This window comes from Centruroides sculpturatus, unplaced genomic scaffold (assembly GCF_000671375.1).
Source record: "Centruroides sculpturatus isolate CEXI.00-Female unplaced genomic scaffold, Cexi_2.0 scaffold1586, whole genome shotgun sequence".
In the NCBI taxonomy this organism is placed as follows: domain Eukaryota; kingdom Metazoa; phylum Arthropoda; class Arachnida; order Scorpiones; family Buthidae; genus Centruroides; species Centruroides sculpturatus.
This window is the reverse complement of record NW_019385863.1, coordinates 17262-34189: the sequence shown is the minus strand read 5'-3', so window position 1 is coordinate 34189 and position 16928 is coordinate 17262. Positions and strand designations below refer to the sequence as shown.

The 16928-nt window shown below is 27.7% G+C and overlaps 1 protein-coding gene across 5 annotated transcripts in view; it reads right to left on the bottom strand.

The window, feature by feature from the left end:
• The window catches only part of LOC111642594 (galactose-3-O-sulfotransferase 4-like), a 36194-nt gene that overhangs the window by 4925 nt on the left and 14341 nt on the right, over positions 1-16928 (bottom strand). For 2 of the 5 annotated variants that reach the window (XM_023388953.1, XM_023388955.1), the window contains exons 3-6: positions 14351-14516; positions 10838-10933; positions 10451-10530; positions 1836-2007 (exon numbers count right to left, since the gene is read on the bottom strand). The gene's annotated coding sequence lies outside the window, so the exon portion shown is untranslated. Of the gene's footprint in view, positions 1-1835; positions 2008-4589; positions 4670-4756; positions 4776-10450; positions 10531-10837; positions 10934-14350; positions 14535-16928 lie in introns of those variants that run through there. The other 3 variants (XM_023388956.1, XM_023388957.1, XM_023388954.1) reach the window with 3 other exon arrangements.

The window sequence follows — 16928 nt, the reverse complement described above, 5'->3', positions numbered from 1 at the left end:
GAAGAAACAAAACAAAAACAAATTGTATCAATCATAATTAATGTTTGAGTTATAATTTACAATAAGTTCATATAGATCATGTAATTGCTATTAAATTATTCTGATAATTATTTCGGTGGTTTGGTGTACGTCGCATCCACACTCTTCAGTGGTGCGCAAACTATTTTAATTTCCGACCCCCATTTTGTATAAAATTTTGTCACGACCCCTGGATAGACAGTAGACGTTCACTGTGCTGGGCAAGTTCAACAGTAAAGTTACAGAAACACATGCGTGTTTCAACGTGTTTCTGTTGCAGCGTGTTCTGTTTCTGTTGCCGCAACGTCATCAGTTTCACTGTGTCTGTTCGCCTGCTGACTGCCGAAGTATAAGTATTAGGCACTAATACAGACAATTGTTTTCGTAAAAAAATATAGTTCTTATAAATAGTTTCTTATAGTTTTTATAAATAGTATAATTTCATTTCACTATTTTACTGGTACCTGATATTTGTTGAGGAAAAGCCTTATAATTTTTATTGTTAAATAAATTTCTTTGAAATTAACGATCCCCCCGAAAAATTTTCTCGCGATCCACGGGTTGCGCACCACTACACTATTTTAGAGGACTAATTTGTTAATTTTATCATCTAGAACTCCAGACGTTACAAATTAACGTATGAAGTTTGTTCTTCCAAGAATAATTTTTTACTGTTTAAAAAAAATATATGCGGAGGATGAAACTATAGGAATTTCTCATGTGGTTTCAGTTAATTTCTGGAATTATATGAAAAATTAAATTTTATCGTGTAGCTATAAAAAATGTTTTAAAATCTATAATGCAGTTTAAAGTGTAATTTTAAGTGCCTAAACAAAGTTCAGAATAAATTTCAGTTTATATAGGCTAAATGTAGTTTATAAAAAATATCAACTATTTATTAATGTATATCTAGGCAAACATTCATATCGCGTGAGTAAAATGTTTTCTAAAGAATTAAAATGTTATAATTTTGCATATGAATAATCAAATTTATATACTTTCGAATTAGATATTATAGAGAAATTGTAGAATCTATAATACGTTCTTTAAGAGTTTAAAAAAGTAAATGTCAAGTAAATTATTCATCAATTTGTCATATAAACTATACGTGATCGTTTACAAAAATTATAATACAGCTAAAAAAAACTTTGTAAGACGAAAAAAAAATAATAAATTATCTAAAACTTTCTAGAAGTAGAAATAAAATATTACAGTTTACATTCCACAAGTATATCAAGATAAGCGAAAATTTATTATTTCAGAAGGCTCGAAGATCCGTTAGAGTTTAGTGGATTTTACTGGAAATTTTACTTTAAAAACATGTAAAATTTTAAGTGTTCTCATTTAAAATCTAACTAATTCTAGCCTAGAAACCATTTTTAATCACGTTATTAGGGTGGAGTTGTGGAAAACATTTAACAGAAATTCCCTTAATATCCGTTTAATTGCGTTTAAAGAATCCATTTTCATGGAACTATTTAGAAAGCAATACTAAAATTGTCGTACTAAAAATTTAACGGTAAACGACTAAGTTATAAATGAAAAAAAAAAAATTGCAGACCACTAATTCCAGACACTTTATTACTCGAGTGTTTTAAACTTAAGCTGTTAATGTTCGAATATTATCTCCCCTAAATTAGTGGATCCAGATAAAACTAGGTGAAAAAAAAAAATTGGAGAATTCTCATCTCTGCGCAACCCAAATACCAACACAAGAAGATTTGATAAAGCAGCCATCATGTATCGAACAATTTTCTCTCCCATCTACCCCTGACCCTTTAAAATGTCTTAGGTCCTAGTAATACGAGAACACTTACCAGAACGGATGTGAACGGACACTTCATGGTCTTAGATACATTTATACGCCTCTGATCCAGTCCAGTCTCGCACGTGCTTACTGACTACCCTGTCTTTCCTCATTTACTACACAACCAATTCAAAGCGCATGTGCACGGTAGATATCGACTGGAGACATCTGTCGAGGGAGAACTGTAAGAATATACAAAAATCATTGGTTAGAAAAACATAAGATACTTAAATATATTACAATTTATGCAATATTCTAACGATATTTTATCTTTAAATAAACATAAATTCGTTCACTATCAATGAGAAATAATGTCGGAGATAAACACAAGCATAAATCAAAGTTAAACATATTAATAAAAAGTTCCTGGCATTACTAAACAATTTTCTTTTTGTATTACTAGAATTAGTCATATATAAATATACGTATATTAATTTATTTTATGATGTATTTCTAAAATGTCTGGGAATTTACAAGCGAATAAAGGAGTTATTATGTCTAATAAATTAATTTGTGGACTGTATAAATGTAGTTAAAATGGATAATATGAATTAACTTAATTCGCATCATTAAATGGATTTTTTAAATTAATATTATCAAGTACCAAGTTCGTAATTAAAATATTTAGTTTATACATAATCCCTGGACTATATAATAGTCTTATACACGATCAATCTTACATATTCTACAGTGTAGAGTCTCATCCTTTTAAATTAATTATTATTTAGTGGAAGGAAAGGGCCTCTTGTACACTACAGTTTAAGGCGATGACACAAATCCGGCTCTGGTTTTAAGTATATTTAATAGGATAATTCATGAAAAATCAAATTTTTAAATTATGGAAATAATTTTAGAAGTTTGTTCGCTATAAATAATAACAGAAAATTAATTAAAAATTAATTTAATCCAATCTGATCTGTTGGCATGATGTATATATAGGCTATAACTACTGTAGAATTTATAGCATCCTCATCTCTCTATATTACATTCTACTATTGATTGATTTTATGCTTTGCTATTTTAAATATGTGAATTATCTAAATATTTTCTGTCGTAAAAATTAGTTATTTCATGTAAATTATTTAAAATGTTCTTTTAAAATGTATATATTATATAAATTGCACAAATTTGTTAAGTGTCTGAGAATCTGATACAATTTTTCTTCTGAATAATTTCATTTTAGTTGAACGTTTGTATCTATATTTAAATATATTTTAAACAATTCTATTTTATAAGATATACCTTAACTACTTGACAAATGTGCAAATATTTTATTTAAAATTTAGGAGAAAAATAAAATCTTTTTACTAAGGATTATACAAAAACATCGATTTCGAGAATATTTCATCCAAGTCAGATAATAATTTTAAGATAAAATGACTACAGATTAATTTTTTAGAGCCTTAAGAATTTAATTTCCTGCCAGATTTTAGAGTCACTTTAAAATATTTGAAATTAAAAACGAAATCTTAAACCTTCTGTTAATATTAAATTTTAATTAATGCTTAAACAGTAACAAAGAATTTCGTTTTTTTGCAAAAATATTCAAATTTATTCCAACCAACTGAATAAAATAAAAAAGATTTTTGACTTATATTTAAATTATGAATTGTTCTGTCAAGAATTAATTTCTTTTTTTTTTAAGTAGACTAATGTTTCCTCCCTTTCGATGCCTGTAATGTTGGCTTTTTCTTAAAGCATAAATGCAGCTCCACGGAGATGATAATATTGGTATCTAGTATATCACGATCAAAATTAATTATGATAAATATTTTATGTGCGACTAGAATATTTTTACGTGATGTGTAACATGTAAACTCGCTTCAATGATTTGTTTGACATTGGTTTCTATGGAGAGAGAAAGATATTTTGACGGTTCAAGATCTTTTATATGTCACTAGAAGTCACAAAAGTGTATTTATTTAATAAATTAATTTAAAAATATCTTTAAACTTTTAAGTAATTAAACTATAATCGAAACATAATATAATTATAAAGCAATTTAATTAACCAGTTATAATTTGCTCGAACAGAATTTTGATGAGGTCGATTTTAGGATTTTATTATTTATTAAATATTTTATTTATTATTTAAATAATTTTATGATAAATTAATTGCAGATTTTGCCTATTGAAACCGAACTTAAAATTATAATAAAAAAACAATTAGGGGAGAACCGGGGCAACTTCGGCATGCGGGGCAAGTTTGTCAAGCGCTTTTTTTTTAAAACAAATTAAAAGGAGACTTTGGTTATAGGTTAGGCAGTTGAGTTTTATTGGTGGCTTGTTGAGTGTAGTGTTTTTATTGTTCTCCAACAAGCGTAGTTGAATTATCAAGCAAATTTTCATTTTCGTTNCGGTGTTTACTTACACACCTCAGATTATTATTTAATTATCTGAGACACGTGTACAGTTAATTATTTTTCATATGAACAACACTAATATACTTCAACTGAAAAGAGATAATAACTTTTATCTCAATAATAAATTGTTGAGATTTAATGAAATCCTCTTTCGAGTGGGTTCAATTTCATGTGCATTTCTGCACATTTATTTGGTGTAACATGCTTACATTTACTAAAAATGAGGAAAGTTGGATAGATTTTTTCAGTGGTTTTCATGCGATGATATTAAAATTAAATCTATATGATCTAATGGAAGTTTCATTCACATAGTGTGAAAAATTTACAACCTAGAAAATGCTAACTACTTATGTATTTTACAATTTTAATGTTAAGTAAATATCCATTAAGTTTTTGACTTACTTTTATCGTCGAAACCACAACCTTTCCTTTGTAAATTTCAAAAATGAAAGCTGTAAACGGGAACTTCCTTTCATTTTGACCTTCAAAAATGTTATGTTATGGATAATTAACTTATAATTTAATCTATAATGCAGATAATTAGGTAATTAACACAAAAACAACGTTACATTTTAAGTGTAAAACTTTCACAAAATGTAAATAGAAAGTATTTAAAGTCAAAACATTGGATGAAAACGGAAAGTGTTGACGTCTTAATAAGAAAAATATATATATATCGGTCTCCCCTACTATTATATTATTTAAGTTTGTGACAAGTATTTAAATTCTAGAGATAAAATGGAATGTGTATAACTTATTGTGTTTATTGTGGGAGCTCTACAATTAGGGTGGAGCATCCTGACCTCGAGGGGACGATACGAATAGGGTGAAGTGTATAGGAAGTGATTAAGTGGGATGTAAACATGTAACCAACATTTGAGCTATAATAGAGAAGTCAACGTTATGTTTATGCTACACAGCATCGTTAAAATGTATATTTGACAATATATTACACTAGAAAACTAAATTATGAAGGTTTATTCTGTTATAAAAAGGAAAAATAAACAAATAAATTTAAACTGAAGTCTACAGAAAAATACTGCTTCAGTACATTAGTAAAATTAAAGAATAGTTCTACAGAAAATTGATTTCAATTTTAAGAGTTATGTTTTTCGGGTGGAGTCTGAAAAACACTAAGCACGAAAAGCAAAATTTTATGCTACTGTATAAGAAAAATACGTAGCTCCAAAAAAAGATATGTTGTAACGAAATAACTCTAACGTGTCGAATAGGGTGGAACGAAACGAAATATCTTCGTTAATGTCACTAGAATTCTCTGAGGGAATGAGAAATTTGCATTTAAATGCATTCCCTTCTATAAAAGTAATTATTTCTATTATTGTAAGCACAATATCAAGTTGTTTCAAATATCAATTGAATTCACATCCTTCAATAAACATATAAACGAAAAAGAAAAAAAGTTGTTTGAAAGACTTACGTGAAATGTTATTAAGAAAGTTTAATCAATCCTTTGTATTATAAGAATGGTTACAAATGAATATTGATCGATATAGTTCGGTACAATTGTCCACTTTTATTAAACAAATGAAACTTACAAACTCTCGAGTTTGCAAGTTTTGTTTGTTTAATAAAAATTCAATCTCGATTCTCTAATCTGTTTTTGCCAAGTTACTTAACTTGGCAAAAACAATGTTGATGTTGATAGAAAAGTTATAGAATTATTTCAAATAAAATTTCCTGTTATTATTATAAATAAGAAACTTATAAAAGGTCGTTTATAAGCAATCTATTTGTATAAATGATTCTTAAATATTATATTGCCCATTCAAACTTTCTTAATTATTTTAATCCATAAGAAACAAACTTGTCAATTGTTTACAAACTGGGAAAGTAGGGGAGACCGGGGCAAGATCGGCATGTTAAGCTTTACTTAAATTTTGTGTAATAAATACTGCTGTAAACTGAAAAAAAAGCTTTGCCGTATTGTCTATTGGAATGTTACCTTACTATAGAACTGGTTAAAATCAGTTTGGAAATAAAAATAATTAAAATAAGATTTACCTATAAAATTCCTCGTGTTAAATTAATAAAGAAAGTGTAGACTTGTATCAGGCACAGGCTTAGTTAGTTACAGTACAAATTTATCAGGTTCAATTACTTCCAAATCAATAAGTTATCAGTTTGTCTTCTTTATCAAGATTTTCAAAATCCAATCTGTCCTTTCTTTCTACGGATGAAAAAAAAGAGAAAAATTCATGTCTTCAATTGATTTCTATCTTAACAAATGTGTCATCTTTTGTTCTCTTATATTCAACCTGTCAAGAAGAATCATGTCATTAGTCTCATGCTGTTTTTTTCGTAGTGAAATTTTTTGTAATATAACAAAAATTTTTCTGATATGTTTGAGGAGAGTTAAACTAATGATTTTTGTCGTGACAGAATAAATTCAGACAAAAATTTCATTTAAAAAATAAAAAAGAAAAATCCCTATTAAAAATGTAGAAGTTTTAATTAGTTAAATAATGGTTTAGAAAATTGAAAAGAATTGAAAATGTTAGGATAATGATAATTATTTTTCATAAATATTTTAATATAACAACAAGAAAATTTATTCCGGCATAAATTTTATTTTTATTATAAAAATAATAATAGCAACAATAAAAATGAGACAATTTTAACTACTCGATTATAGAAAATATTAAATTTTAAATGTTTTCAGATATTTTATTTAGTCTATAGTTATTTGTTATTTATTTTTTGAAATTCATATAAATATTGTAAAACAGCTAATTATAGTCACTAATTCTCTCATATTTCCTAAATTATTCAAAATAATTTTAAATAAATTAGAGAAAATACAGAACAAAATAATTAATAATTAAGTCATTTTAATCATATTAATAGTTCTATTATTTTTAGTTTCCCGGCTGTTATGCTGTATATAACAGAGGGAAAGTATGGCGATCGATCAAAACATGCCCCCGCAAGATTTTTACATTTATTTATTTATTTTTTTTTTTTTTTTGATGGTCATCATTTCCCTATACAGGGATCAGAGTCACCCTTGTCCCGCAAATAGCACCACAAGGGGGAACGCTTTCTTTATTCATAAATCATAATTTACATTAAGTCAATTTAAACAATAAAAAGAAATAGGTAAAACATGTATAATCGCAATGCAGCTTGCCATTACAATTATTGCGGCCACTTGCCGCTTGATAGAGTGGGAGCAACTCGCTCCTCAACTCTTTGACAGTATACTTCGCGTAAAGTTCTTTAGATCTTGGATAATATCCTTATTCCGGATCAGCATGTATAGATCTGTACAGTCTGTATTAAATGTCTGTGCAGCAACTAGGTGTAATTGCATCCTTTCATTTTCATACTTAATGCATGTTGTCAGTAGATGCTCAAGGCTCTCNACCTCCCTCCAGAAGATTTTTGCATTTTTGAACGTGGGGACCTTGAAATATCGAGAAGTGCAAAAAAATTGAGCGTTTTTTTCCTGTGTGTATGGAAGTTAGTGTGTGTGAGGGATACGATATTGTTCACCCTCTAAAGCTCAATAACTCTTGTGCCTTTTGTCAAAAGTTTTTGTAAGTTTATAAAAAGATTTGGGTATTAGGGGATCGATGCTATTAAATTTTAGGAGTTAAAGGTCAAAGCAGTGGAGACTTAGAGGGTTCACGTGTCATATCTCGAATGGAATCGGACTAAATAAAGGTTTTACTCGTCATTGGCTTTTTTTTTTTTTTAATAAAACTCATCTCTAACCTCAAAATTAAGCTTTTTGCTGGGAAAGTTACGCGACTTGTTGCTGGATTTTTTTCTTAGGATTGAAATTCGTTGAAAAACTTAACGTTGAAAAAATATATATATAAAATTTAAAAAAATAGGAGAAGTTTGTATTTCTTATAACTATTAACCTACAAACACTAAATATCAGAATAATGTTGCATCGGTTTTTACAAATGTGTTATTTAAAGAGATTAATGTGAAAATGCTAAAAAAAAGTCGAAGTAGAAAGTAATGGATGATAGAATTATTTTTTTGACCTTCTAATCTGAGTTTTAAAAAATATTACACTCAAAAACTGATTAAATTATTAAAGATATGACAATTTAAAAGCACAAAATACTATTTAATGCTTCCAGAAACTAGTTTAAAGGTAAAAATTCCTCATTACCTTAAATTTTTAAATTAATATAATTGCATTTATTAAATGTTTAATCTGTAGTCCTAGAGCATACAAGAGGCAAAATGAAATTACTCTCATTTGTGAAATAAATATCTATATTCATAAATTATACATTTCTCTAGTAACGTCTACAATTAATGCGCAATAATTTAAAAACTCTCTGTAAAAAATTGTGATTTTTGTTTAAGTATTGAAAGAAATACACGTAGAGTGGCCCAAAAATCGGTTAACCAGAGTTATTTTAGCATTAATTTTGGTTAAAATCAGCTTTTAACAGCTGCATGTTATCATTCGTGATTAATTTACCTTCCAATGAAGAGAAGCAAATGGATCACGAATGTGCCATTCTGTATGTATTTGAAATAAATTGTGGGAATTATACAAGGAAAATTATCTAAATTATATAAAAATAAATGTTAAACTTATTATTTTAGAAAATTTTAAAGTATTTTTCGTGGTTGGACAGCGTATAATACAATAAAATATAAAGCCCTACAACTGGAAAGAAGAATATGAAGAAAAAATGAAACTCAAATATAATGTAATGCCCATAGCAATTACTTTCTTGGCCGTTATATGTAACAGAGGGAAAGTATGACGATCGATCAAAGAATGACCTCCCTCCAGAAGATTTTTGCATTTTTGAACGTGGGGACCTTGAAATATCGAGAAGTGCAAAAAAATTGAGCGTTTTTTTCCTGTGTGTATGGAAGTTAGTGTGTGTGAGGGATACGATATTGTTCACCCTCTAAAGCTCAATAACTCTTGTGCCTTTTGTCAAAAGTTTTTGTAAGTTTATAAAAAGATTTGGGTATTAGGGGATCGATGCTATTAAATTTTAGGAGTTAAAGGTCAAAGCAGTGGAGACTTAGAGGGTTCACGTGTCATATCTCGAATGGAATCGGACTAAATAAAGGTTTTACTCGTCATTGGCTTTTTTTTTTTTTTTTTTTAATAAAACTCATCTCTAACCTCAAAATTAAGCTTTTTGCTGGGAAAGTTACGCGACTTGTTGCTGGATTTTTTTCTTAGGATTGAAATTCGTTGAAAAACTTAACGTTGAAAAAATATATATATAAAATTTAAAAAAATAGGAGAAGTTTGTATTTCTTATAACTATTAACCTACAAACACTAAATATCAGAATAATGTTNTCAACAAGCCACCAATAAAACTCAACTGCCTAACCTATAACCAAAGTCTCCTTTTAATTTGTTTTTAAAAAAAAGCGCTTGACAAACTTGCCCCGCATGCCGAAGTTGCCCCGGTCTCCCCTATATCAATTTTTAATTTAAAAATTCAAGTAAAATTTGTCATCGTTTTGATAAATAAGTTAACTGTTACTCGATTTAAAGTACAGTACCTGTTCAAAGAATTTAATTAATAATAGAAACGTTTTCAATCACATTACGGCCATCTTTGGCTAAACAATCACGTAAAATTGCTTACACTGTGACAAATTCGAACATCGTGACTGTTTGAAGCAATTTTGTGTAATTGTTAGTTGAAACTATGAGTAATCCAGGTGCAAACTTAAAGTTTTTTTTAAATTGATTTTTTAATTGAGTAATATTTTGTCATTTACCTATTAAAATTTGATATTCGTTAAGTCGAGTGCATATTTGAGACTCGTAATATTAATTGGACTATGGAAGTGCCATAGCAATTATTAGTTTTGTTACATATTTCGAAACTTCGGTGTTTACTTACACACCTCAGATTATTATTTAATTATCTGAGACACGTGTACAGTTAATTATTTTTCATATGAACAACACTAATATACTTCAACTGAAAAGAGATAATAACTTTTATCTCAATAATAAATTGTTGAGATTTAATGAAATCCTCTTTCGAGTGGGTTCAATTTCATGTGCATTTCTGCACATTTATTTGGTGTAACATGCTTACATTTACTAAAAATGAGGAAAGTTGGATAGATTTTTTCAGTGGTTTTCATGCGATGATATTAAAATTAAATCTATATGATCTAATGGAAGTTTCATTCACATAGTGTGAAAAATTTACAACCTAGAAAATGCTAACTACTTATGTATTTTACAATTTTAATGTTAAGTAAATATCCATTAAGTTTTTGACTTACTTTTATCGTCGAAACCACAACCTTTCCTTTGTAAATTTCAAAAATGAAAGCTGTAAACGGGAACTTCCTTTCATTTTGACCTTCAAAAATGTTATGTTATGGATAATTAACTTATAATTTAATCTATAATGCAGATAATTAGGTAATTAACACAAAAACAACGTTACATTTTAAGTGTAAAACTTTCACAAAATGTAAATAGAAAGTATTTAAAGTCAAAACATTGGATGAAAACGGAAAGTGTTGACGTCTTAATAAGAAAAATATATATATATCGCAAAATTCAAATAATCTATATAAATTTTTAATCGAAAGCTTAATAAGATAAAAAGGGGCGAAATCATTGTTCTATGACCAATACAATCGTTATGATCAGTCTAAACATACCCTATTCAAGGACGATTGAATTCTGTTTCTCCTCCCATTATTGGCTTGGACGTAATTCCCATTCTACGTTCTAATTATCTTTTCCATAAAATTAACCTGTTAAATATTAAAAGAAAATTTAATATTGTTCTACTTAAAAGTAATTTAAGTAGTAATTTCATAGATTAAAATATACATGTTTTTTTTAATAGAATATTTGATTAATAGATTAAATTTTTATATATTCTTACTTTAAAAAATGAAATTATAATAATATATATTGATTGATTTAGAATTTTATAAACATTTTAAGCTTTTAATAAATGATACAACGTAAATAAAATACCATTCTGTCATAAAAATAATGCTTTTATCGAGAAAAATCCTTGAATTTTTTTAAAAATCTTTATAATACTACAATTATTTACAACTATTTTATCTACCGGAAGTAATCTAATCTGAGTTTTAAAAAATATTACACTCAAAAACTGATTAAATTATTAAAGATATGACAATTTAAAAGCACAAAATACTATTTAATGCTTCCAGAAACTAGTTTAAAGGTAAAAATTCCTCATTACCTTAAATTTTTAAATTAATATAATTGCATTTATTAAATGTTTAATCTGTAGTCCTAGAGCATACAAGAGGCAAAATGAAATTACTCTCATTTGTGAAATAAATATCTATATTCATAAATTATACATTTCTCTAGTAACGTCTACAATTAATGCGCAATAATTTAAAAACTCTCTGTAAAAAATTGTGATTTTTGTTTAAGTATTGAAAGAAATACACGTAGAGTGGCCCAAAAATCGGTTAACCAGAGTTATTTTAGCATTAATTTTGGTTAAAATCAGCTTTTAACAGCTGCATGTTATCATTCGTGATTAATTTACCTTCCAATGAAGAGAAGCAAATGGATCACGAATGTGCCATTCTGTATGTATTTGAAATAAATTGTGGGAATTATACAAGGAAAATTATCTAAATTATATAAAAATAAATGTTAAACTTATTATTTTAGAAAATTTTAAAGTATTTTTCGTGGTTGGACAGCGTATAATACAATAAAATATAAAGCCCTACAACTGGAAAGAAGAATATGAAGAAAAAATGAAACTCAAATATAATGTAATGCCCATAGCAATTACTTTCTTGGCCGTTATATGTAACAGAGGGAAAGTATGACGATCGATCAAAGAATGACCTCCCTCCAGAAGATTTTTGCATTTTTGAACGTGGGGACCTTGAAATATCGAGAAGTGCAAAAAAATTGAGCGTTTTTTTCCTGTGTGTATGGAAGTTAGTGTGTGTGAGGGATACGATATTGTTCACCCTCTAAAGCTCAATAACTCTTGTGCCTTTTGTCAAAAGTTTTTGTAAGTTTATAAAAAGATTTGGGTATTAGGGGATCGATGCTATTAAATNTCCTCGTGTTAAATTAATAAAGAAAGTGTAGACTTGTATCAGGCACAGGCTTAGTTAGTTACAGTACAAATTTATCAGGTTCAATTACTTCCAAATCAATAAGTTATCAGTTTGTCTTCTTTATCAAGATTTTCAAAATCCAATCTGTCCTTTCTTTCTACGGATGAAAAAAAAGAGAAAAATTCATGTCTTCAATTGATTTCTATCTTAACAAATGTGTCATCTTTTGTTCTCTTATATTCAACCTGTCAAGAAGAATCATGTCATTAGTCTCATGCTGTTTTTTTCGTAGTGAAATTTTTTGTAATATAACAAAAATTTTTCTGATATGTTTGAGGAGAGTTAAACTAATGATTTTTGTCGTGACAGAATAAATTCAGACAAAAATTTCATTTAAAAAATAAAACTTTGTAGTTCCATGTATTTCAAGCGAATGGATATAGAATCAATCATAATTTTTTCTCTCTTTTTTTCATGAAGTTGAATAGCAATTCTTGAATTCTTAATAATATTGTTATGTCTAGATAGTTGTATGTAATAAAATTTTATTACGCATATATTTTTTAATCTGATAATAAGCTGTATAATATTATTATATACAGTTTCTATGTCCACTCGATCAAATTGGATAGATGTTTATTAAAACAATATTATAATAAACGCCCAGTTTTATTACTTTTAATCTGATGGTATCATATTTTAAATACAGTAATTCTTTCACGGTGTGAACTATAGTAATCCGTCATAAGCATAGTCTAAATATGTACAAACGTTAGGAAATTAAATGATATCTATCTTTACTTTTCTTCCTCTGATAAATATATTTTCATCGATTGAAAATACAATTTATAATGTTTATTTCTATTGTTTATTGATCGCTGTAAATAATGCAGGCAATATATCATCTTCAAATAATTCCGGTCGGTATGAAAGAAACAAGCATCTCTATATATTTCATGCATGTCTTACTTTTCTTCGTGTTTCTCAATGCTGTCTCATTTGATTGACTGAATCATTTAGCCTTGAAAACTTTGGATACGTTCTGTCATGCGAATATGGAGCAACTCCAATAAAAAAAAGAAGAAAAATAGAAATCTATACTTAAATACCACAAATTTGAAACCTTAAAACTGCGTAGAAGATCTTTGATGTATTTAGATAAAGACAGATATACAGCGGGGCCGTTGAGAGGGGAAGCTAGGAGAAAACTTAGCGGCCCTTAGTGGGTCCTACCCTTATAAATTAACCTTATTTTTATTAAAAAATTAATATCTTTAAGATTGCTTTTTATTAATAAAGAAAGTCTACTTATTTCATTCGTTCAAAAAAACGAATCAATTCTATCCCGCTCTCAAAAAAGGGGCTCGCTCTAGAAGGGTATAGACCAGGATATACAGAAATATTTCATTATGCTAATTAAAAGAAAAAATTATAGTAAAATTCTGTCCTAAAATGTAGGCTAAATTATAAAATAAGTTTGTGAACTGATCGACTCCTAACAGAGGAACTAGAAGAGCAATTTGGCGTAAGAAGGCCTCCTAGTGGTCAAATTAAGTCATTTTTGATCTCTGATAGTCCTTTTAACACACCAAACTTATTTCCAAAGATGAAAATTATACGAATTTATAAAATGAGCCTTAATTAAAGTAATTAAGATATAAATATAGCTATAAAATAGTTTATTTTGGCACTTTGAAAAAATCAATATTAAAAAATTTTATTATTAAATTTTGAATATTTGAAAATTTTGAACTCGTAGGAAAAATTGTCCCGCATCAAAACATGAAAAATATTTTCACATATTTAATGCGGGCCGAATGTCATGGGGATAACGAATGCATTTAGCAAGGAATTTACGACGGACAAAAATAATTAAAAATTAATCTGCATACTGACCTAATTTTATTCAACAGCTGATAATATTAATACTAATAACTTTACTATGTAAATAAACTTTTTATTGTATAAATTGGAGTATATTTGCTCTTGTGAAAGATCTTGTGTACATTATTATGTTTATTCATACGCAAGTTTTCATGTAATATAACATTATAACTATAAAAAATAATAATAATACTTTAAAATAATTAAAATAAGATTTACCTATAAAATTCCTCGTGTTAAATTAATAAAGAAAGTGTAGACTTGTATCAGGCACAGGCTTAGTTAGTTACAGTACAAATTTATCAGGTTCAATTACTTCCAAATCAATAAGTTATCAGTTTGTCTTCTTTATCAAGATTTTCAAAATCCAATCTGTCCTTTCTTTCTACGGATGAAAAAAAAGAGAAAAATTCATGTCTTCAATTGATTTCTATCTTAACAAATGTGTCATCTTTTGTTCTCTTATATTCAACCTGTCAAGAAGAATCATGTCATTAGTCTCATGCTGTTTTTTTCGTAGTGAAATTTTTTGTAATATAACAAAAATTTTTCTGATATGTTTGAGGAGAGTTAAACTAATGATTTTTGTCGTGACAGAATAAATTCAGACAAAAATTTCATTTAAAAAATAAAAAAGAAAAATCCCTATTAAAAATGTAGAAGTTTTAATTAGTTAAATAATGGTTTAGAAAATTGAAAAGAATTGAAAATGTTAGGATAATGATAATTATTTTTCATAAATATTTTAATATAACAACAAGAAAATTTATTCCGGCATAAATTTTATTTTTATTATAAAAATAATAATAGCAACAATAAAAATGAGACAATTTTAACTACTCGATTATAGAAAATATTAAATTTTAAATGTTTTCAGATATTTTATTTAGTCTATAGTTATTTGTTATTTATTTTTTGAAATTCATATAAATATTGTAAAACAGCTAATTATAGTCACTAATTCTCTCATATTTCCTAAATTATTCAAAATAATTTTAAATAAATTAGAGAAAATACAGAACAAAATAATTAATAATTAAGTCATTTTAATCATATTAATAGTTCTATTATTTTTAGTTTCCCGGCTGTTATGCTGTATATAACAGAGGGAAAGTATGGCGATCGATCAAAACATGCCCCCGCAAGATTTTTACATTTATTTATTTATTTTTTTTTTTTTTTTGATGGTCATCATTTCCCTATACAGGGATCAGAGTCACCCTTGTCCCGCAAATAGCACCACAAGGGGGAACGCTTTCTTTATTCATAAATCATAATTTACATTAAGTCAATTTAAACAATAAAAAGAAATAGGTAAAACATGTATAATCGCAATGCAGCTTGCCATTACAATTATTGCGGCCACTTGCCGCTTGATAGAGTGGGAGCAACTCGCTCCTCAACTCTTTGACAGTATACTTCGCGTAAAGTTCTTTAGATCTTGGATAATATCCTTATTCCGGATCAGCATGTATAGATCTGTACAGTCTGTATTAAATGTCTGTGCAGCAACTAGGTGTAATTGCATCCTTTCATTTTCATACTTAATGCATGTTGTCAGTAGATGCTCAAGGCTCTCTATGTCATCTTCACAATCACAAATACTTTCCTGATCTTTCCCTATTCTATTCAAGTACTCTTTAGTGTTGCAGTGATTGGAGTAGAGTTGAGTCCTCAGAAAATCCACTGGCAGCCATTTAAGATCTTTTATTCTCTCCTCAATACTGGGTAGCAGCCAGTATGTGTAACGACCTTTCTCACTATACGTCCATCTCTCCTGCCATTCTTCTATGGTCTGCTGCCTTAGTTGCTTTTTGATGAAAGACAATGGGATTTTCCCATACGCAATNTTATTTTTCATAAATATTTTAATATAACAACAAGAAAATTTATTCCGGCATAAATTTTATTTTTATTATAAAAATAATAATAGCAACAATAAAAATGAGACAATTTTAACTACTCGATTATAGAAAATATTAAATTTTAAATGTTTTCAGATATTTTATTTAGTCTATAGTTATTTGTTATTTATTTTTTGAAATTCATATAAATATTGTAAAACAGCTAATTATAGTCACTAATTCTCTCATATTTCCTAAATTATTCAAAATAATTTTAAATAAATTAGAGAAAATACAGAACAAAATAATTAATAATTAAGTCATTTTAATCATATTAATAGTTCTATTATTTTTAGTTTCCCGGCTGTTATGCTGTATATAACAGAGGGAAAGTATGGCGATCGATCAAAACATGCCCCCGCAAGATTTTTACATTTTTTTATTTTTTTTTTTTTTTTTTTGTCTCAGGGAATCTTGAAATGTCGAAAAATACAAAAAATTCGGGATTTTTTCTGTGTATAAATGTTAGTGTGTATGGGGGGCACGATTTTGTTCATCCTCTTTGAAGCTTAATAACTCCTGTTCCTTTTGCCGAAAATTCTTGAAATTTTGTATGGAGGTTTGTGTATTAGGGACGGAATTGATGCTACTAAAATTTGGTAGTTAAAGGTCAAAGTGATGGGGGAGATAGACGGGGTCACGTGTGCTATCTCAAGTGGGATGGTTATTAGCATTCACAATATTTTATAAAACTTGTCTCTACCCTGAAAATTGAGCTTTTTTTACCATTTTATAATAATGTTATAAAAAGTTTCTTAATAGATGGCGCCACACGCAATTTTAACGTTTTTCCGGGAAAGTTAGGCAACTCGTTGATGAATTCGTTTTTATTTTTTAATTTACAGTTATGAAAGTAATTAAAAAAATTTAAAAGAACTTACATTAAAAATATG